We start from the raw sequence: 24,286 nt of genomic DNA, 5'->3' as shown, positions 1-24,286 counted from the left end.
ATATATAGGATTCAGTTACACATTTTCCTTTTATATACAAATTTTAAAATATTTATAATATACAAGCTATTATACTAGGCAGCATGGGAGATTAAAGTGTGAAAAAACAAGGTACTTGTCAATGACATCACCATCAAGTAGAGGCAATAAAATCAAGCACTATAGCATAGAGTAGAAATTAACAGCAAATGTTTAAGATTATTTGGAAGAGAAGAAATTTATGTTTTCTGAGGTAATGATTTGAAGAACAGAGAAAGATTCTTAGAAGGGGCTTCCATGCACATAATGATGAAAAACAATGGCATTCAAAGTGGAAATAGCAATGTGAGTATTGATCCTCCCATTTTCACAACAAAACAGGCTTCTTCATTTCCTTACTCTCACTCAGTGTGGACACAATTTAGGCATCCATTTCCATAAATACTCTTTTCATTCATCATTCTTTCCATCCTGTTCTTTTGATTCCTTAGTATGTTCCAGTCACTACAATAAGCTCTGGGAATAAAGAAGAGAGAGCCAAAGTCTCAGTCCTCAAGGAAATCTTAATCTAGAGAATCTTTTTCCATGTCAGAAATGCCTCTTCAGTTTTCCCTCCTGTCCATTTTGTGGTCACTGCTTTAGTATATGTTATCATCACCTGTTCACAGAACTATTTTGACCAACAGTTTCTTAGACTTCCCCACTTCACACCGACCTGTTGTTGAGGGTTTTCCTTGGCGCTGTCTGCTTGCAGGAGAGGAAATCAAGCCACACTACTGAAATTAGGCAATCACTGAAAAAGTACATGGACCAAAATATAGACGACAATTATGTGCATAAATCATAGCAGAACACATGAAAAAATATCCACGTTATAATGTTCATTTCAGAGCTATTTCTAATGGTGAAGTAAAAATATAATTCAAATCTCCATCAATACTATGGTGATATAAAAAATAGTGCATAATCATTAAAAATGATGATACCATTTTTAATTTCTGACCTAGGAAAGATGTCCATGGTGTATTTTTAAACGTGTGTGTCTGTATGTTTGACAGAGATGAGAACCCTGAAGGAATATGTTTTAAATCACTAAAATTGGTTACTGCTGTATCAAGGAATTATGGTTGGCAATTGAACATTCTTTCTAAGATCTTTATAATAATTCATCAAAATCCTAATGTAAATAATATTTATTGATTTATATATAAAACAAATATATTCATATTATAAAAATGGAGTTTTTACATAAATAAACATATTAAAGCAACACTATTTTGTATAGTCAATGATATAACATTGGAGGTTATGTATACATAGGAAAATATACTTAGCAGTTTTTTAATTTACTTATCTGTATTATAAAAAAAATTCTGCCACTGTTTTTGGTTAGATTATCATAATTGCATATTAAACACTTTCATGGAGCTGGCCTAAATTGCTCAGCAAATTATAGGCATTATGATTTAGTCAGAAGTCTACTAGATATAAAAACCTGAAAAAAGATATTTTTACAGATTTAGGCTGTGAAGATCTCTTTATTTCTCCAAGGAGCTTATAAATATTTAAAGATAAAAAGGCTCTCTAACTGTAACAGATGATTTAGGTAAAATATTTGAAAAAACATTTAAATGATAAATTTTTTCTGACAGTGATCAGTAATACCAGGTTTCACATAACCAGGGGGAAAAAATTAGTGTCAGTCAGAAGTTTAGCTAATAATATGGCATCACAGTATGAATATTCCTGGCGATAATTTTTTCAAATCGTGTCATATTTTATCTGGGTTATTTTATCACAGAGCGGAAGAGTCTAATTTGTAACGAAATCCTCATGAGGTGTTGGGAGGCTAAAAGAATCAAACTCTGAGTATACAAAGAGCCAAACAAGATCTATATGAACTTCTATCAATCCTCCAGTCCTTTTCATAGTTTACGTTATTGGGTGTTTTATTCTTTTCACATCATTCCATTCAATTTAACTCTGGGTTATACTTGGGATTATGATCTGGTTAGATGCTAACTCAACCAACATCACAGTATTCTTCCACAACTTCCTTCCTTAGTTAAAACTCGACAGTTTCCAAGTTCAGTTTTGTCTCCCGTAACAGCTTCCTCACTTTCTTTCATGACTTTTGCCACTGTCGTAACTCAAGCCCCTCTCTTTTCTTTCCTTTAAAGACCTCAATTACCCATATGTTAGGTCACTTGGCATTGTCCCACAGTTCACTACATATTTTTTTTTCTTTCTGTTCAACTTCAGTCATCTTTTTTCTACAGTGTCTAATCTTCCATTAATGCATTAATGTTCTCCAATGTATTCTTCATTGACATTGTAGTTTCCATCTCAAGAAATTTGATTTGGGTGCTTTTTTTTTTTCAGTAGCTCTAACTAAGTTTTTAAAATATATATAATACAGTTACAATGCTTGTTTTAAAGTTCTTATCTACTAATCTAACATCTGTGTCAGTTCTGGATTGGTTTCAGTTGGTTGCTATTCTCTTCATTATGGTTGATTCATCGAAATAGAGACTATATCCTCCCAGATGAAGGTCAGCCACAGAGAACTGAAGTGATATGTTGGATTGGTAGAGTATTCAAGAGTAATATTCCATGAAATACGTGTGAGGAGTTCTATGTGATCTTGGAGTGGTTTTGGAAGACTTTTTGGTTGAGGAAAGACTAGCTGGCTCCTCCCCTAAAGTTCAAAGTGCTTATTTTCCCCGATGGCAGGACACATATCATTTGAATAATAATGAAAAGCAGAAGAATTTATGTTCCTTACTTTTCTGTTGAATTTTTAGCACAATAACAGCTTGAGGAAAGATGTAGAATGATGTTCATTTCAAACAGTAAAACATTGAAAAGTTAATTTCTAACTAAACTAAAACCCAGTTGTGTGCATATAAATGGTTGGAATATAATGATTCCTTGGCAAGTGAGAATAGGGGAGGACTTTGCTGAAGAAGTGTTTATCATTTGTCTTTTGTTTGCACATTTATTTCCTCCCTATATGATTCTGATAGAATGCATCAAGGATATAATTCTCTTTCTGGTGCTTGCTTAGATGTTAACCCTACAAACAGAAAGGATAGTGTATGTTTCTGTATAAACAGGTCAAAGATGGCCTAGAAATGAGTTCACATTATGCTGTCACTTACATCATATTACAAGATTCTTACAATAGCTAAGGTGTCAGCATTAATGTGGACTCACTATGCCCATTTTATAATTGGTGGATGTAAAGTTTAGAAAGGTTAAGAGCTTGCAATCATAAGATAAATCTGTGAAGGATTTATAAACAAGCCCAGAATTTCCAGTTTCAAATCCAGTATTCTGCCCTCTGCCTCAGCCATTTTTTTAAGTTTGCATGTTAGAGGCAGTAGGACTTCTACTGTTTTAGATAGCATCAATGAAATACCATAATTGTACTCTTGATTATGTTTAAAATACAAAGAAACTTTAGTCTACATTCATTTTTTTAAACTAAAAGCTTCAGTTTGAATATTAATTTTATTTAAATAATGTTCCTAGAAATTTTAGAGAGAAAATTAAAATGACTTTACGTGCAGAATACAATCTCCATTTGCTCTGACAACTCTTAGTTCACGTATGCAAAATAAGTCTACCTTTTTGTATATAAAATTAAGATGCAATGCCAGGATATCATTGACTGCTTAATTAAAGCAATTAGGATTGTAGTGAATCATGGCACAACTTACCTTAAGAGGTGTGAGCAGACTACGTCACAGGCTATGATGCAGTAAATAGTTCATTGAGTTCAAAATACTTCCCACATAATAAAACATAAAGCATATTTGAGTGCTAAAGCTTCATTCATTCTTAACATTGTAGATGCATTTAGAAAAAAAGAAAAACCTTAGAGGTTACCTGCTTTTCAAGACTTGACTTGGTGCACATCATATAGAAGGACTTCCACATGCTGACTTATTACTCAAAACAATGAAGTCCCCAATAGAAAGCATTTCTTTGCTTGGAGTGTCCTTTAATGTACCTCTTTTAGGAATCTTTGGTGGTGGTAGGTAGCTGGCTGAGGGTTCAGGGAGATAGACCCTGCCTGTGTCTCTATCTTTCTATTAGAGAGCTATTGCCTCTCTCACCTTATCTGAGAAGGGATTAGAAGACTGGTTGCTTGCATTAGCATGGACACTGAAATGATAATCTCGGAATCAAATTCCAGTCTCAGCATTCATTTCCCGGTAAATTAGGGCAGGGTGCTTAATTTTCCTGAGAGGCAGTTTCAGCAGTGATACAGTTATATCTGCCTCATAGACGGGAGTAGATCCAGATTTTATGGGACCTAAAGCAATACTTTGGGAGTGCTCTTTAAGGAAAAGGATACAAAATAGGAATGATTGTGAATATTTATTTAGAATGAACAAAGAAATCACAATAGAATAGAAATTTGAAGAAGCTGACAAATTCATCATACATTAAAAAAATTCAACTCTCTATAATTAACTGCCAGACATATCATTTATTGTATTTTTTCTTTGGCTTTGGCTATATATTCTCTGATTATTTCTTTATAACACTTTTAAATTATTATTTTCTTTAGAGAGAATGGTATTCAATATTTCCACTAGCATGGTTGATTATTTTTTAATTAATAATGACAATTTAGAAAAGGTTCTTTCAGTTTCACAAATAAGTATTGATTATGTCATGTGGATTTTAAAAATTATTTTGAAACTTGGGAAACTTCCATTGAGTTTCTTTTGTATATGAGATATTTCAGATATACTTTCTGTAGTATTGCTATAGGTTAGTGTCCTAGAAACATAGGAATTTTTTAAAATTTTATTTTACATAATTCTCATTTTTAAATGCATGATGTTTTTGTAGTCATATATATTACCGAGTATATGCATGACAGAGAGAAATTCTCCTCTGATTTAGGCGCTGATGAGAACTAAATACTCTTCTTACAATTTTATACTTCTTATGGCTAAAAGAATATTCCAATAACAACAAAATCTTTTTTTTTTTAATATTTATTTATTTGGTTATTCCGGATCTTAGTTGCTGCACGTGGGCCCCTTAGTTGTGACATATGAACTGTTAGTTGCAGTATGCATGTGGGATCTAGTTCCCTGGCCAGAGATCAAACCTGGGCCCCCTGCATTGCAAGCACAGAGTCTTAGCCACTGCGCCACCAGGTAAGTCCCAAGTCTTTTGAGCTCTGTCCTTTTCATACCTCTATTAGTTACATATTTCTTTTGTTGCATATCTTGGGACACATTTATATCCCATCGTGATCTGTGGCTGTAAAAGTTTGTTACGTGATGATGGGTGACTCAGCACAGGGCCCTTAGGGGTACCCACCATTCCTATACAGTGGTTTCAAAATGCCTTGACGGTACATGAAAGGGGTTTCATCTACTAAATACAAAGTTTATGTATCCCCAACTCAACTTCTGCTACCAGCTAGCAAAGATGCCCATGGCTGCTTCAGTGTTCCCTGACACAAAAGGAGAGGTGTGACAGAGGGGAAGTTGTTGCTTGAAGAGATTATCAGTCTTAACTAACTGTTAAAATATTTTAATTGTATAAATTTAACATAATTATAGGGCCATATGAAACAACGGCTAGGCTAGCGTCTCACCTTTGTGTCTTTGTGAGTAAATGGCTCTGAAGTTTAAGATTCATTAGGTACATGGTAAATCTTCTGGTTTAATGTTTACTGAATGTGTAAATTAAAGAGCGTATTCAACTGTATATATTTTGATATTATCCCCACAAAAGCTACTGACATATAGTGCAATAAAGCAATACCACCTATTTTTCTATTTCAAATTCAGAAATTCTTATGCTAATTAGAAGCAAGGTTCTAGATACAATATTAATAAGATTCTTCTTGGTCCTCATCATCAATAATTGACCAAATATTTCCAGCTTAATTTTTTAAGTCAGAGAGTAACATTTTATTAAAATACAACCGTATACATTTTAATTATAAACCTCAGATTAACAATTGATTAAAATATACAAACATCTTTGTAAAATTAAGTATTTTCCGATTTTTTCTGAAATTTCTTTTGACAATTTTATCATAAAAAAGAAAAACCTGTGATCATTTTACATCGTCTAAAGAAAATAATTTAATAAATCTATTAGGGCATTATTGAAGTTTTTATTATCCTGTAATAACTCCTTAATAATGAAAACATTCTCTTGAAAAGAATCTATTGTTATTATCATTTTTAGAGGTCTAGCTCTAGTCGACTGAAAAAGATACACAACCTAAAAGTTGAGAATTGTTTTATTTGGCAGACAGAACTGAGGACTTAAGCCAGGAAGATAGTTTCTCAGCTCTTAGGGATGCTCTGAAGAGAGAAGGAAGGAGACAGGACATATAGGAGTTTTTGCAACAAAACCAGGCAGTCTGAACAAGACACCAAAAGATTACTGTTAATTAAAGAAAAACAGACATCTCAAGTTAATGAATTTAGTGCTTTTCTATGTATGGGAACATGCAAGAGTCTGGGCTCTTTAAAATCATTCCTTTGATATGCACCTCAGCTATCTAGGGCCAGTATCCTGTTCTTTTCCATCCTGAATCCCCTTAGGGTACACAGTCTGGGGCTGCTGCAGTGGCTGATGGCTAATGGCTTGATGGCTGCAACATCCTTTGTTTACTGATATGGTGGGCGACTTTCTTTGTAGACAATCCCCTGGATGATGATTTTGCATGAATTCCAGAAATTCTCTAACATTTTTATCAGCTTCCTGAAATTCTGTATGTTAGAATTTGCCATTTCACTTGATAATCAATTTGAATTCCATTTCCATTATATTTTGTGATATCTAATATATATAAAAGTTAGACTAGTCAAACAGACAGGGATATACATTATTGTAAAATAGGGACAGCTGATTTGGGGAAGAGTGTATCAGTCTGCTTGGATCACCATGACAAAATACCAGACTGGGTAGCTTAAACAACAGAAAATATTTTGAAAGCCAGAAGTCTAAGGTCAAGGTGCAAGCAGAGTTGGTTTCTGGTGAGACCTCTCTTCCTGACTTGTAGATGGACACCTTCTCATTGTGTCCTTACATGGCCTTTTCTCTGTGAATGCATAGAGAGAAAGAGAGAGAGATCTTTGGTGTCTCTTCCTCTTCTTATAAGCACACCAGTCCTAAAGTGTTAGGTCTCTAGCTTCATGATTTCATTTAAACTTAATCTTCTTTAAAAATTCTATCTCCAAATACAGTCATGTTGGGGGTTTAGGGATTCAACATATGAATTTTGAGGGAACACAATTCAATCCATAACCAGGATTAATATAATGAATTCTCAGTTTATTAAAAATATGTTCATATTAATGTTATTTTGCTCTAAACTCTGCCTAATGAATATTTAGATAATAAATATCCACTGTACTGTAATTTTTCTTTCAACATGTTACATATTAACTCTTTTCTTGTCTGCATGCGTTCTAAAGAGAAGTCCAATGTAATGCTTATCTTTGTTCCTTTATAACCATAATTCTTTTTCTCTTCTTTAGAGATTTTTCTCTTTGTTTAGTTTTTTGCAATTTGATTATGATACACCTAGGTGTATGTTTTTTGGTATTTATCCTGCTTGATGTTCTCTGAGCTTTCTTGACCTGTAGTTTGGTGTCTGTTACTAATTTTGGAAAGCTCTCTGTCATTATTTCAAACAGTTCATCTGCACCTTCCCTCTTTGTTCTCTTAGTATTTCTATAATATGTATGTTTTACTTTTGCAATTGTCTTACAGTTCTTGCATGTTCTATTCTTTATTATTTTCATTCTTTCTCTCTTTTCATTTTAGAATGCAAAGTTTCTACTGACATATTTTCAAGCTCACTAATCCTTTTTCAGCTGCGTTCAATCTACTACTGGACCCATCAAAGGCATTTTTCATTTCTGTTGAAGTTTTTTTTTCTAGCATTTATTTTTATTCTTTCCATCTCTCTGCTTATAATACCCATCTCTTCTTTCATGGTGTTTACTTTTTCCATTAGAATTCTTCACATATTAATCATAGTTATTTTAAATTCCTTATCTGATAATTTCAAAAGCTGTGTCTTTTCTCAGTCTGGTTCTGATTCTTGCTTTGTCTCTTTAGATTGTGTTTTTCTTGCCTTTTGGCATGCCTTGTAATTTATTATTGAAAACTGGGTAATAGCAAATGAGGTAAATAGGCTTTTAGTGTGAGGTTTCATATTAATCTGGCTGGGCATTGGACTGTGCTTAATGATTACTATAGCTGTAGGTGCCAGAGGCTTCAAATTTAAGTGTCCTTGTTCTTGTCTTGCCTGTAGTCTTTGGACTTCCCCATCAGTTGCTCCTCAGTTAGAGTCTGTGTCTTGCAGTTATTTTTTTTTGGCTGTAAGCCACTGTTATTACACAGGAGTCCTTTTGGTGTGGTGGTAAGGTTTGAAGGATGGCAACAATTCTATAATCCTATGATTGCATCTCAGTCTTTTAGGGGGTAGGCCTGTGCACTTAGGCTGTATCCTTCATAGGGATTTCTTAGTTCCCCTTTTGGTAGAGTAAGCCTTTGTAATAGAGAACACTATGGGCATATTTTAATGGTTACCTTTGCCCTGCCCCTGCCAGTGTCATTAGGGACTATTTCTCGGCTGTTCATCTTGAAAACCTGGTGAAATCCCTGGATATAAAAGCCTGGAAAATGTGGGAGCCCCTCACAAGCCCCAGGGGTTTCTCACTCTCAAGTCAATACACATTACCCTCCAGCAATTCATTAAGAGAATTTCCACTTAAATATTCCTACCAGTTTATGACTCCAGGGCCTTCTCCAATAAACAGATCTCAGCTGTGACTCTGGATTTGCTTGTCTCCAGATTTCAGGGCAGCGGTTTGCCCTGTGACCTCAATCATCTGATGAACCCAGGAAAAGTCATGGGTTTTCAGTGACTTTTTTCCCCTCATTTTCTTACTAAAGATAGGAGTAATGACTTCTAAGCCCTTTACATAAATGTTGGAGCTGAAACCAGAAATTATATTGAAATTTTGCTTTTCAAAAAGTTATGCCAACTTATAAATTATAGTGTATTAATTTGTAATAATAATAATGAATATCACTTGAGAACTTAGTTTGCATGAGGCATTGTGCTAAGCACTTATATGCCCTATTTGATAGAAACAAAATGCAAAGTGGTTGAAGATACGTAGTTTGGAGCTAGGCTGCCTGGGTTGCTGAATCCAGGCTTTATCACTACTATGGGACCTTGGGGAAGTTACTTTTCTGTACCTCAATTTTATCTGTTCATGAGGATAATAATAAGACCTACCTCATAGAGTTTCTATGAGGATTTAATGAGGTAACACATGAGCAGTGCCTTGTACATTGTGAGCGCTATGTGCTTGCTAATATTACCTCATGTAATCACGTGATAATCCCCTGAAATGAATATTCTTTTGACAGAGAGGAACAAAGCCACAGTTGGTTTAAATTACTTGACTAAGTGCTCTTCAGTAGCCAGTCCAGATTCCTAAACTATACCTATGACTTAGAGATAATATAGAAGAAAAATCCCCCATCCTAATTTTCATAATTGGCCACACAATTTTTGTAACTTAATATAATGCTCCTAGCCTACAGAAATGAGTTAATGCTATTTAGAAATTAATTTTTTATGTATGTGTAATCCAGATATTATAGATTAGTTATATGAATCTCAGAGCCCAGCCTAATCTGCACAAGTTTTGATCAGTAAAAACAGTCTTTGTTGTAAAAAATATGAATCTGAAAGTGTTCTGATTGGGGCTCCTGCAGTGTCCCAATACTTTACCTGATCTGGTTAAATATTTGGTTTTTACAAGACCACTCATCAAATATTGAAATGATGGATAGCAAGATCATGCAGGGCTTATTGAGGGCCAGGCAATCTCAAGTCCTTCCATGTGTTCCTATTCAGTTCCCCAGGGAACCAAAATATTTATTGTTTTCATCTGATTCATCTCTTTTACTTTGGAACTTTCCTTCCCATTGTTTTATTCTATTTCGGTACCTGTGCTTCAAATCAAGCAAGTGTGTTTTTTTAAAACCTCAGCTTGTACTGGCACACTGGGAGTACTAGACAATCACCAACATGATGAACAGGTTGTACAAATAATCAGTATTTACAGCGTACGAAACTTCCAGCTTTCATATGCTTTTGTCATTATTGGCACAAGATGCCTCTCCACAAAGTTTTGTGCTTGCTGGTAGATTTTAGAGGTTGTTCTGCTTTCCCAAATCTAACAGAAAACTGCAAAGTATGGTTTTCATTCTCAGGCAAACCATAAAACCCACAGTAAAAAAGAACAAAACTGCCAAACTCTTCTGAGAGGGATTCCCACTTGGTGAATCTTTAAAAGCTCGTAAATCCAGCAGTATATTTATTGCCTTTGATGCAGTTCTCTTCCAGGGGACTCCCCACCTTCCTCATTCTCTTAAGTTCTGTATTACCCTTCTTAGATATACTGCACCCCAGTAGGATTTCCCTGAACTTTGGTAAAATCCCCACCTACTAATAGGTCTTTCATTCCAACGGATATTCAGACCTCCTTCCCAAGCATTCGATTCCTTAGAATTTGGCCCCCGAATCCATTACTGTTTCAATATGTCTCATAATAACTTGAAGGAGACACAGTACTTAAACAGTTTTGACTTCCTGCTTTTTTTTTCTTTCCAGAAAGCATTACTCACATTCAAAAGAGGAAAAATAAAACCTAGTTTAAGTAAAAATGAGATACTGTGCTATGTGTCTGTGGGGGCGTGGGAGAGGGGTGCACATGCTTTCAAGTGTGTATGTACCAAATGGGATATTTTGACTGAGAAGAGGGATGAGGCTTTTATTTTCTTGGTGTGTTAAGTTAGGTGCCATCTTTCTCCCAGTAAATAAGTTTAAACCAGGAATTTTGTTAAAGCCAATGTGTCCCAAAAGGTAGCACATTATCCCTGTATATACATTCGAATTCAATTAACTTGTATAGTGAAGCTTGGAACTCCCCCAGCAAATAAAGGGTCTTAAATACTTATCTAGTTAAGGTCAAAACATGTAAAAAGAAATAAAAAAGGTTGCTATGGACAAAGGCGGGTGGGCACTGTGGGTGGAGTTGATGGATATCTCATTGAAGATAAGAATGAACCCAGAATGTTATAAAGGAAGGGGAAATCCTGTGAGTGATGTGGATTCAGAAATAGGACTTTTTTTTTAAACTGAAGTATAATTAACTTACAACATTATATTAGTTTCAGCTGTACAACATAGTGATTCAATATTTTTATGCACTACAAAATGATCACCATGATAAGTCTGGTTACCATATGTCACAATACAAAGTTATTACAATTATTGACAGTATTTTCTGTGCTGTACATTAGATCCCCATGACTTATTTATTTCATAACTGGAAGTTTGTACCTCTTAATCCCCTTTACCTACTTTTCCTATCTCCTCACATCCTTCCACTCTGCCAACCACTAGTTTGTTCTCTGTATCAATGGATCTGTTTCTGTTTGGTTATGTTTGTTCATTTCTTTTGTTTTTTATATTCCACATTAAAGTGAAATAATATGGTATCTGTCTTTATCTGTCTATCTTATTTCACTTAGCAAATACCCTCTAGGTCTATCCATGTTATCATAGATGACAAGATTTCATTTATTTTTACGGTTGAGTATTATTCCATTGTAAATATATATATATCTATATTTGGCTATTGTAAATAATGCTTCACTGAATACGGGGGTGCCTATAGCAAAGATAAACAAATGAGACTACATCAAGGTAAAAAGCTTTCGCACAGCAAAGGAAACCATCAACAAAAAGAAAAGACAACCTACTGGGAGAAGATATTTGCAAACAATATACCAGCATACCTCATTTTATTGCTCTTCACAGATACAGCATTTTTTTTACAAATTGAAGCTTTGTGGCAATCCTGTGTGAAATAAGTCTATTGGCTTGATTTTTCCAAAAGTATTTGCTTGCCTGTCTCTCTGTTACATCTTGGTAATTCTTATAATATTTCCAACTTTTTCATTATTGTTATAGTTGTTTTGGTGATCTGTAATAAGTCACCTTTGATGTTACTACTATGACTTGCTGAAGGTTCTAACGATGGTTGGCATCTTTTAGCAATAAAATCTTTAAAATTAAGGTATGTACCTTTTTTTTTAGACATAATGCTATTGCATGCTTAATAGACTACTGTATAGTATAAATACAACTTTTATATGCACTGGGAAACTAAAACATTCATGTGACTCACTTTACTGCTATATTTGCTTTATCGCAGTGGTCTGGAACCCAACCCTCAATATTTCTGAGGTATACCTGTATCTGATAAGGAGCTTATATCCAAAATATGTGAAGAATTCATACAGTCCAGAATCAAAATAAACCAAACAACCTGCTGAAAAATGAGCAGGCATCCTGAATAGATATTTTTCCAAAGAAGATACACAAATGAGCAACAGGTACTTGAAAAAGTGCTCAACATCACTCATCATCAGGGAAATACAAATCAAAACCACAATGAGATATCACCTAACACCAGTCGGAATAGTTGTTATCAAAAAGACAAGAAGCAACAGGATTGGTAAGGGTGTGGAGAAAAGGGAAACCTTATATGCTGTCAGTGGGAACGTCAGTTGGTACAACCACTATGGAAAACAGTATGGGAAGCTCCTCAAAAAATTAAAAATAGAACTACCATACAATCTAGCAATTCCACCTCTGGATGTTTATCTGAAGAAAACAAAAACTCTAATTTGAAAAGATATATACATCCCAGTGTTCATTGCAGCATTATGACTTAAGCGCCCAAGTTTTTTGTTTTTGTTGTTGTTACTATAAAAAAGACTGCAGCTGGTTCTAGAACCCATGCTGAACTGGTTACCATGAGTGTGTGTGTGTGCGTGTGTGTGTGTGTGTAAATTAAAAGAATAGTCAGTTACACAGTGGGGCCTTTTTAGAATCTCAGCTGATGGTGATGATGGCTGCAAATATTCCTCAGTATTTAATGGTATTTATTTTGAGTTATCAATTCATTGTTATTGAATTTGTCGAGCACTTGAAAGCTCCATTATGATTTTTTTCAAATTATGTGAAGATGGGTATTTCAGAAAAATATACATTGTGGGATAATCAACCAGGAGAGAAGCCTGGAGTCATTGAAAATTGAGGTTTTAATGAAGGGGTAATATTAGTTTTATTCCTGAGGTTATGAAGCCAATTCAAACCAGTTGTACCCTGGAAATGTCTGAAACTATAATCAAAAAAGCCATGACAAGAAAAAATAAGTTGAGTATTATAGATGTCACATTTATCTTTGCTCTTGCTGACTTCTAGCAACTTAGAAAATCCATTAGGTGTGTTTTCTTATATAAGTTCACTGACACCACTGTCATATAAGCAGTGACAACTGAACAATTCATTCTTTCCTCATTGGTGTCTGAAAGTAATTCCTTTTTCTAGACGAGATTATAATTCACAGAAAAGCATATCAATCATCTACTGTCTTAGACAGTATTGTCAAGGTATCAGTTTTCACATCAACCAGGCTTGAATTTTAATCAATGTACTAGTTCAGCAACATTGGATATGTTTTTCAACCTTTCTGATATGCCTGTTTTTTTGTCTATGTACAAAGAATATAGTGAGATAAAAACTTTTAGAATGCAAACAAAGGTCATGAATATTGAGCAATGAGCAAATTGTGGTGCAATGAGTGGTGTTTGCTGCTATTTAACCTACATGCCTCTCTCTTCTTGTCAACATTATTCCCAAGGGTATTGTCTTGGCTACATATTAGTTCCATATTATAGGTTGTTGGAATTTTATACATTGAAATAGGGCACCAGGAAGATTTGTTTGTTTATTTATGAAAAGAGGTAAATCTTTTCATTCTAGAGTTTTTCTAGCATTCTGTAATAGTACTATTAGCATTAACTCCACACAAAATTGTCTTAACTTATACATCATTTAAGTCCTACTTAATTTTCTGCTGTATTATTTAGAAGATGTTGAACCTGGCTTTACTGAATGTCAGTTCAATGTAAGCTGGCGAGAACTGCCAAGTCATCTGATGTTAGGGGGCATATAATACAAATTTAACATAAAGCCATACAATTTGTATAGGTAACTAGATTTAAAAAATAGAATCAGCTGTGATGTTTCATATCATAGTCAGCATATGAAACAGTGAATTAGCTGATGAATTACTTTGAGCTATCATATTTAATGAGAATTATTTTTCATAAAGTTTGTAGCTGTGAGGAAAATTAATAAGGTTTTGAATAATGACTTCTTTTACATTTGGTAGTATTATTTTACTAACTGAGCTTTTTTTTCTTTGCTCACTGAGGTTGATTTCTTAGATGTAGAAACTTAAGTGATACATACATTTTTTGTACAAGATACTGATATTTATTTACTCCACTAGTACTTATTAAATATTAGCTTAGTACATAGCAAACCTACTAGATATTGGTTGATGATATAGAAAGATATTAAGACAAGTTGTATATTAATTAGCTATATGAAAGTGACAGTGAACATGGAAGTGGTCAATTTTGGACTGAGGATGGACTGAGGAATTTATGAATTTTAAACTTGCAAAATCATATAGTGGAATCATGACGTATGGACTTAATTAGATTTAGCTACATATATTAAAAATACTGAGGCATAAATGAGACAGTTCATTTTTGTTATACCTAAAACATTGTTGGTCAAGGGCTGCTATGGTAGACCCTAATATCATCAAGGAACAAGGCTTTTTTCTTTCTGTTCTTTGATCATAAATTAGTCATAGCTTCATTTATCAAAATTATTGTATCAGAAGGGCACCAAATCAAAGCCCACAGGCCAGATCCACTCTGTGAATTCTGTACATAATGTTGTGTTGGAGCACAGCCACCCCCATTTATTATGTGTTGTCTAAGGCTGCTTTCATGATACAAATGGCAGGATTGCATAGTTGTGACAGAGACTATAGTCCTACAAAGCCAAATGTTTGCTATGTGGCGCTTTATAAAAAATAGTTTGCTGATTCATGATCTAAGACAGTGTTATCTATTAGAAAGAGTAAAATGTGAGCCACATATATAGTTTAAATTTTCTAGAAGCCACATTAAAAAAGTAAAAATGAACAAGCAAAATTCATTTTAATAATGTAATTCTTAAATCCTTTATATCAAAAAATATTTAACTGTGTAATACATTTAGAAAATAATAATACATTTTACTTTTTTTTTCTAAATCTTTGATATTTACAGTATATTTCAGTTTGACCTGCTCATACTTCAAGTACTCAATGGCCATATGTTTCAAGTGGCTATCATGTTGGACAGAACAGGACAGATATATCAAAATGAGTACATCCATATCCTTTGCTTTCTTCATAGGAAGAAGAAAGAGAAGTTTTGAGAGGAACAAATAGGATAAATATAAAACAAATATTATACATATATAAGGACACACTTGTATCGATATTTACAATAAAGGTACATAATTTAAAGATCTCCATTAACAGGCAGAGGTTGTCCAATGGATAAAAAGCAAGAAAAAATGATATGCTGCTATAAAGAAAGTGATTTTAAATATAAACATGCAGATAGGTTAAAAGTAAAAGAAGAGAAAAAGATATACTATGCTAACACTAGTCAAAGAAGACTGGGATGATTACATTAATATCAGCCAAAATAGATTTCATTGCAAAAATATTACCAGGTGTAAAGAGGCTTATTTAGTAGTGATTAATGAGTTAATTCATCATGGGAACATGATAATTATAAATGCTTTGGTATCTTAGCACAGAGCTTTTACTTCACGGACATTTATAGAACATTCCACCTAATAACAACAGAACACAAACTGTTTTCAAGTATACAAAAATAAATTTACCAAATGGACCATTTTCTAAACCATAAAGCAAATTTAAATAAAGTTCCATGGAATCAAATCACAGAAAGCATGTTTTAAGACAAGTCGGCAATAATTAGAAATAAATATCAGAAATAAATTTGAAAAATCATCAAATATTTGAAAACCTAAATAATAGACTTTTAAAATGATAGGTCAGAAAAGCAATCAAAAATGATGATTAGAAAATAAAATGCAAATACAACATACCAAAATTTGTGAGATACAGATAAAGCACTGCATTGAGGAAAATTTATAGCATTGGATGCCTTTATTATAAAAGAAAAGGATCTCAAATTTATTTTCTTCCATTCTAAAAAAGTTTTAAAAATATCAAATTAGGTCCTAAGTAAGCAGCAGAAAATAAATAATAGAGGTTAGTATGAAAATAGGAAACAGAAAAATAATAAGTAAATCAATGAAACCAAAAGTGTGTCCTTCCAGACAGGAATTTAAATTGCTAGACCTATAACCAGAGTAACTAGGAAAAATAAGAGAAAAGACACATATTACTAATATAAGGAATGAGAGAGGTGAAGATGCTGCTAATTCTACTAGTATTAAAAATATACTAATGGAATATTGTCAACAACTCTATGCCAACAAATATTACAACTTGTATAAAATGGATATTTCTTCAAAAGTAACAAACCCAAAGCTCAGTAAACAATAGATTAGCTGAATAAATTTCTCTATATTTGTAGTTGAAAAGGTAGGTCCAGATAGCTTCATTGGTGACATCTATGACATTTTAAAGAAGAATTAATATCAATTCTATAGAAACTCTTCTAGAAAATTGAAGAGGAAGAAATACTTCCCAACTCCTTCTGTAAAATCAGCATTACTCTAATAATCAACAAAAGGCAAACTTTTCCACAATGGCACTGGATCAATTTGAGATAGACAGATAGATAGATAGATAGATAGATATGCACATACATACATACATACATATATACACTTTGATCCATATCTGTAACATAGGCAAAAACTAGTCAATATAGGCCTAATGGAAAAGAGAAAACTGTCAGACTTCTAGAAGATTATATAGGGGGATATTTTCATGATATTACTAAGGCAAAGATCCCTTTGATACAATATCATAAGCATGATCTCTCAAAAATTGATAAATTGGATTCATCAAAATTAATAATATATGCTGTTCAGAGCTTCCCTGGTGGCGCAGTGGTTGGGAGTCCGCCTGCCGATGCAGGGGACACGGGTTCGTGCCCCGGTCCGGGAGGATCCCGCGTGCCGCGGAGCGGCTGGGCCCGTGAGCCATGGCCGCTAGGCCTGCGCGTCCGGAGCCTGTGCTCCGCAACGGGAGAGGCCACAGCAGTGAGAGGCCCGCATACCGCAAAAATAAATAAATTAATTAATTAAATAATATATGCTGTTCAAAAGACACTATTAGAAGAATGAAATGACAAGCCAGAGACTGGAAATAATTACTTGTAGGTCACATGTCTGACCAAAGGACTTATCTTTGGGCTATCTAGAGAATTCTCAAAACTTAAAAAAACAGATTACTAAAAAAAGAAATATTTAAACATACACATTATAGAAGAAGATATGTGGCTATTAAATAAGCACATAATAATGTATGCAACAGTATTAGTCCTTAAGGAAATGCAAATTAAAACTATGATAAGATATTACAACACACTTAACAGATTGTCTAAGATTGAAAAAGACTGACTGTATGGAGGTCAGGAGGATGTGAAGTAACCAGAACTCTCATGCAATGCTGGTGGAATGTACATGGTACAAGTACTTAGAAAAGACTTTGACTATTTCATTAAAGGTTATACATATACCTTCCATACTACGCAACAATTTCACGCCTAAATATTTACCAAAAGGAAATGAAGGCATATATTTACATAAATATTTGTATACAAAATTTATAGCATCTCTATTTGCCAAAAAACGGATACAACAAATGTCTGTCAGTAGATGAAATGATAAATAAATTGTGGTATGGCCATAATTGAAGTACTGTATTGCTGAAGAATAAAAAGGAATAAACTATCAATATATACTAAAGATGGATAAAACTCAAAGTAACTTTATTGATTGAAAGAAATCAGATCCCCCCAAATCCATCCTATATGATTGTGTAAAATTTTATAAAATTCAAATATATTGACAGAAAACAGAAAGAAGATCAGCACTTACCTTGGGATGAGGGTATGAGGAAAGACAGAAATTATTTTACAAAGAGTCATGAGAAAGAAGTTAAGAGTGATGGATATATTACTTGCCTTGATCGTGATGATGCCTTCAGGAATGTGTGTGTGTGTGTGTGTGTGTGTGTGTTAAACATTATGTTCTCCAATAAAACTGTTGAAAAAATATACAATATATTTCACCTCACCATTCTAAATGAAATGCATTTAAATGTAAAAGTGATATAAGTTAATGCCAGATATCCAAATGTAAGTATTCATGGACCAGCTGAAAAAATTGGTTCTTGCTGTTGTCATCATTGTTCTTGTGTTTTTACAAATCATAGAAAATAGCTAGCTGGCTATATGATGCTGTGGTCTGAATTGTGTTGCCCCCAAATTCATTTGATGAAGCGCTAACCCCCAAGGTGACTCTATCAGGAGATGGGAGTCTTTAGGAGGTATTTGAGGTTAAATGAATCCATAAGGGTGAGGCTTTAATCCAATAGGACTATGATCTTATAAAAAGAAAAGAAATATTTCTTTCCCTTTCTTATTTTCTCTCTCTCTCTTCAACATATGAAGACATTGTGAGAAGGTGGCCATTGGCAAGCCAGGAAAAGAGCTCTCACCAGAACCCAACCATGCTGACACTCTGATCTCCAATTTGCAGCCTTCAGAACTGTGAGAAAATTACATTTCTGTTGTTTAAGCAACGTAGTCTATGGTATTTTGTTATGACAGTCCAAGCTTATTAAACAGAAACATATAAGTGTAGAGACCATGGTCTCTACAAGCCTGCAAATTAAGTTTTAAGTTTTATAATGATTGTCAAATTTGAGTTAATATCTTCAACAGAAAAGAATATTTAAAATTTAATTTGAGCACAATTTTATATCAGAGTAGAGATTAATCATCAATTGTCTTATTAATTTAGCATAGATAAGTATATATTACCTGAAACTTATTAATCATTAAATATTTATATAATTTATTAAAATATGGTTTTGAGCATCTGGTGAAGCATGCACGGTTGACTCACTCGGTTATTAAGGATTTCAGATACCTTTCTTCCTTCTCACTTCAATACAGAAGACAGAAAATCTATATACTTGCTTTCCTAGCCTCTCTTGAACCTATGAGTTTCTTGGAAGCAGTTCTGTCCAATTCAACATGACAGTTTGGGGAAGTTTCTGAAAAGTGTTTGGCTTTATCTGATAAAAAGAAAAGAAAAAGTTTGTCTCCAGATCTCCCAGTTCATTTGGCTTTGAATGCAAATGCAGTGTTTACTGCCAGTAAGGCTATTTTGCAATAATGAAGGAAATGATATATCATCGCAGATATACCAGTCCTAGTTTTGGGCAACTGAATGAACTTCAGTGCACACTTGCCTCTATGCATCTTGTTATATATAAAAAAATCAAATATTTAAGCCATTGAAAGTTAAGTATTCTGTTTAATGCAGCCAAACATTCTTAATCAATAAGCCCAGTGCATATTAAAAATATTACTTGGCACCACAATTACAGAAATGGAAAGTGTTGATTTTGATTCTGAACACTTCAGAGTCTCCTGAGGATGATAAGCAAGTAAAGAAATGCTTGGAGAGAGTTTCTTCTATAAGATGAAGGCATGGTGCTAAGGCATCAATCAGAAGACCATTATTCAGTGAGAGAAGGGTAGAGAAGGGCTTCCTGGATATGGAAGCTTGGAAGGAAGAGTATCATTTAGCCAGATAAAAAATGGAAGGGCATTCTAGCCTCAAGAAAGAACTGTCCATCTATGTTGTTTAATTCTTCTTTCAAAATGTACCTTTTAAGCCACCCTCTTCTTTCTATTCCTGCCTTATCCACCCTAGTTCAGATCACAGCCTGACCTACTTGATTATCCTGTTTTTTCCTCCCTTCTGTACTCACCCCCACCCCAAATCCATTTCTTACTAGCAGCTAGAGATATGTCTTTAAGAGAAAAGAGATCATGTTACTCCACTACTTTAAATCTTGCAGTAGACACTATCTCCCTTAAAGTAAAATGTTTGTAAGTTATTCTATATAATAAATGTCTAAAATGTATGAAGGCAAGTTAGAAAAATAAAGCAAATTGGGCAACCGAGTAATATCAGACTCTTAGAATTAAACCTGGATTATCTGAAGTGACAAATACATCAACTATAATACACAAACAAAACATATCTTTTAATGCTTTTTACACAGCTAACATCTTGACTGTAAGACTTATTCATTTTTTGGGGGAAATGTTTCCAATGAAAAAAGAGGGGGTAGAAAAAGAGAGAAAACATTGCTGAACCAGTTGCCCTGAATGGCATTAAGCTCTCAGTGTGTACAGTGTGTGAAAATGAATCTGACATACTTTATTACAAAATCAGTGAAATAGCTTCATGCAGGTTAGCAGGAAAACCTGGCTTGTATGCCGACATTGCTGAAAGCATTTATATGAAGGAAAAGCCAAGTACTCCCTGGTGTAATACACACCATGATCTATTGTTGGAACAAGAGTCTGAGCTGTAAGCCTTTGGGAACATAGGGAACAAAATCTTTTACCCATGACTTTATGCAGATGCTTTGTTTTTGCAAAACCTTTTCCACTTTTGTCTCTAGAAAGGTACTGAGATTTTCACACAGTGCAAAATGACTAAAACAATATATCACAGAGGAATGTGTATAGTATTTAGATGGGTTAAATAGGTTGGTTCAGGGCAAGGATGACTCTCACAATACTGTATTGGCTTAACTTGAATTCAGGGGTCTGGGGTCAAGAATCAAGTTACAAAGTCATGTTCTTTGTTTTCTGATTGATGGAACTGTGACAAATGGGGCTGGGAAGTGGAACAGGGACAGAACAGTTATGAGAAAATTATGAGACCTTGACGTTATTAGCTGGAGACCTTAGTATGGCAGGTCATACATTACCAGAGAAAGTTCCCAGACTCCTTTAATTTTCTGTTACCAAGAATGTGCTGTAGTTATAATGTGTATTTCTGTATATTTCTTCATCTCACTTTAAGAGCAATTTTGTGCTGGGTACAATGCTACGTCCTAGGGTTTTCTTGATGCATATCACTCAGTCCTTCTTTCCTTAGAAACTTCTTGGTGCAGTTTGTGAAAGGAGACATTTGAACAATGAATAACAAGTGCTCATCACTCAGTAGTTCGGGTTGTGCTGCATTTGGCTGAAGAAAGGATCATTAATTGTTTTCCTTAAGGAAATTAAAGGGGGCTCCATGGAGGTGGTACATGTAAGACAAACAAATATTGTGATAAAAGTTTGAAATAATTTTATCTTCATGTGCAGCAAATAGGAAGTTAATAAGAGAATGTGAAGAGAAATAATATTGCTGTTTGTAGGCTTTTGGTGTACTATCTTTTCTTCATATTAAATAACATTTCATTTATATAGAGTTTTATTTGTTGAATTACCTCATCTTCCAAAGCTTACATGCCACATGGTCAGTCCTGGTATCTTCTCATTTTTACATTCATTTCTCATTTGCAATTAACATATGATTTAAACATCATGCATGCATAATCAAATGTCTTTCATTAGTTCAGTAGAAAAAAGCAACTTTAAGAAATTAACATGTAGCCTACTACGTCTCCTTTCTATTTAGCTTACATATTTATATGTTTAGCATAAATATTTATATATTTCACAATATAGCACTCTCTGAATTCATATCTACTGTTTCTGCTCTCACACTGCTTACTAGATGACTTGCATTTTGTTATTGGTCTGTTTTTCCTTTCCGCTGCTTAAAACACTTGAACAAATTAGTTATTTGCATGTAGTGCTTTTGTATGAATAAATCAAGGAAGAAAAACTAAACCTATACTTTGTAGAAATGAAATCATTACAGTGGGCCCTGTATTACTTCTGAGTCTAGTTAGATGTATTCGGTCATGGCATTGCCTGACACCTCTTTCTACTGTCACAGAGTAAGTTCTGTGACTGATGATGTGTAACTCATGAAGAAAGGTGGCAGAATTGATGGGAATGGAAATTTAGAATGGCCAAATTTTGATTCAGGATCCTAGAGTTAGGCAGCCATGCTGATCAGTTCCCAATATTACTGGCGAGGTTACAGACATGGCCAAATGTGGTTAAATTCATAAGACATAAATTTAATGAAACTACAGTCCTGCAGTCACCAGTGAGCATTTGTTTCCCACAGGACACAGAAAATAAGCAATCTTTCAGACCCAATCTTTCAAGTACAGAGATGGGAGGAAATCAGTTGTGTGTTGCAATTCAAAATGAATAAAGAGACTATATTTTAAAGTGAAATAAAGTGGCTTCAGCCATGGTCACTTGTGTCAAATTCAATCTTTTAACTGCAAATTTGATTGGTATGATGTTTTGGGATAGAGTTGCAGATGGGGTGACGAGGTCTTCAGAGTCATTATAGAACTGAGAGAATTGAGACAAGTTTCTTCTTGTAAGACACGGAAATCACAAACCTTATTTTTAGGTTGGTGAGGTTAAAATGAGAAAAAAATATATGAAAGATCTGAAGCATAGTAGAGTGCTAAATAAAAGGCAGTTTCCTCTCTTTCACTCAAGATTCCTTAGCAGTAATTGGGAACAAGTTATTCTTAGGAACTCTGGAGCAATTCACTAACTTTTGCCTGTTTAAATAATAGAAAGGAAATCCACCATAAGTAATTGGGGGAGAACTATATGATAGAATTTCCATCAGTCAAAGTAATTTTGCACTGATGATAACCAAAATGGAGTCTGTGGTTTATACAGTGAAAGGTAAGAAATCGTCTGTTTTAAAGTCTCTAAATAGGTAAAAAGATGAGAGTGAAAGTTCTGGTCCAGATAGTGATGATTGTTGGTGTAAAAATGTGCATTTCCATAAGTGAAGAAATGGAGATATTCTGTAGGCAGAAAGAAAGCCTCTAGTAGAGCTAGATGAAATTAGAGAAATTGTTAAGGACCAAAGGAACTTTCATAAAGGAGTTGCATCAGACATGATAATTGACAGTGAAACACCTTCTCCAAATCATCTAAACACTCAAGAAGATTAACAGGATAAAAAAGTTCCCAGAGTTTCAATGGCGGAGAAGCAGAAGGTTTAGTTCAATGTAATTCAAAAAGCATGTATTAAATATTTATCAAATGGCAAATACTGTACCAAGCATGAAATAGTCATAAGACATTTTAGTCCCTGAATATAGAAGCTCATATTTCAGTAAAGAGGAAAGCAAGTTGGCAAATATTTCTTATGCCATCTTATTTTAAGTTTGTTAAGTGAAACCCCCAACTTTAAGCTCCATGGGGCTAGACATTTTTGATGTTTTAATTTTGTGTTGATTGTTTTATCTTGACTGATAAATCTGCAATACCTCAATTTATACCTCACTTTATATAACTGGTACATATTAGGTATTAAATAAACTTTATTGAATGACTGAATAATCAAATTAAAAAGGAAACATTCTGTTTAAATGGAAATAATTTTGATTTCCTATGGAAAACCTCTCCAAACTTCACACCATCAACCCTATTAGTAAAGATAGGCACACAAACATCCCCATCATAGGTATATGAATCTTTGTATGCAGGTACTGCTATGCTGATCTATTAAGAACATAGAGAATAGAGAATAAAAAAAATAAAGATGAAGATAAGATAAAAATAAATAGGAATAGAAGTTTTAATATTTTTCTTCCCATTCACTTATAAAATTTGTGTGTGTGTCCCCTGAGGTGCATGAAATCAGTTTGTTTTATTTTGTTTTGAAGGAACAAATATGGGAGTAAAAATGTTATCTGACATGTATATGACCCAGTGTAAATTTAGGGCCATCTACACTTTTTTATGTCTATAATCCTAAAAGTGAGAGCTAGAGGAAGAAATACTATATAACTGGTAAAACTGAGTAAACAATCTGCTATATTTCATTTGGGCAGAGTCAGTCATGAAAAGAACATATGAAATGACAGTTATAATGGTATCGAGTGGATCCTTGAGTGAGTTAATTCCTGATCTGTGGGTAAAGAAAAATCCTTTCTGAAGATAATATAAAAAAGTTTCCTGGCAAAATATATTCAATTGTCTAACCTTTAAATGTACTTAAACAGTTCTCTCTCTTACTACAAATTTCTCAGAGCCCAATTAAGTAACTACTATGAAGACAATACAGGAAATGAAAAAATGCATTTCAAAATTAGTGGAACTTTATTAGCTA

The sequence above is a fragment of the Physeter macrocephalus genome, chromosome 9 (assembly GCF_002837175.3).
Source record: "Physeter macrocephalus isolate SW-GA chromosome 9, ASM283717v5, whole genome shotgun sequence".
Lineage (NCBI taxonomy): Eukaryota > Metazoa > Chordata > Mammalia > Artiodactyla > Physeteridae > Physeter > Physeter macrocephalus.
Note: the sequence above shows the minus strand (reverse complement) of the source record.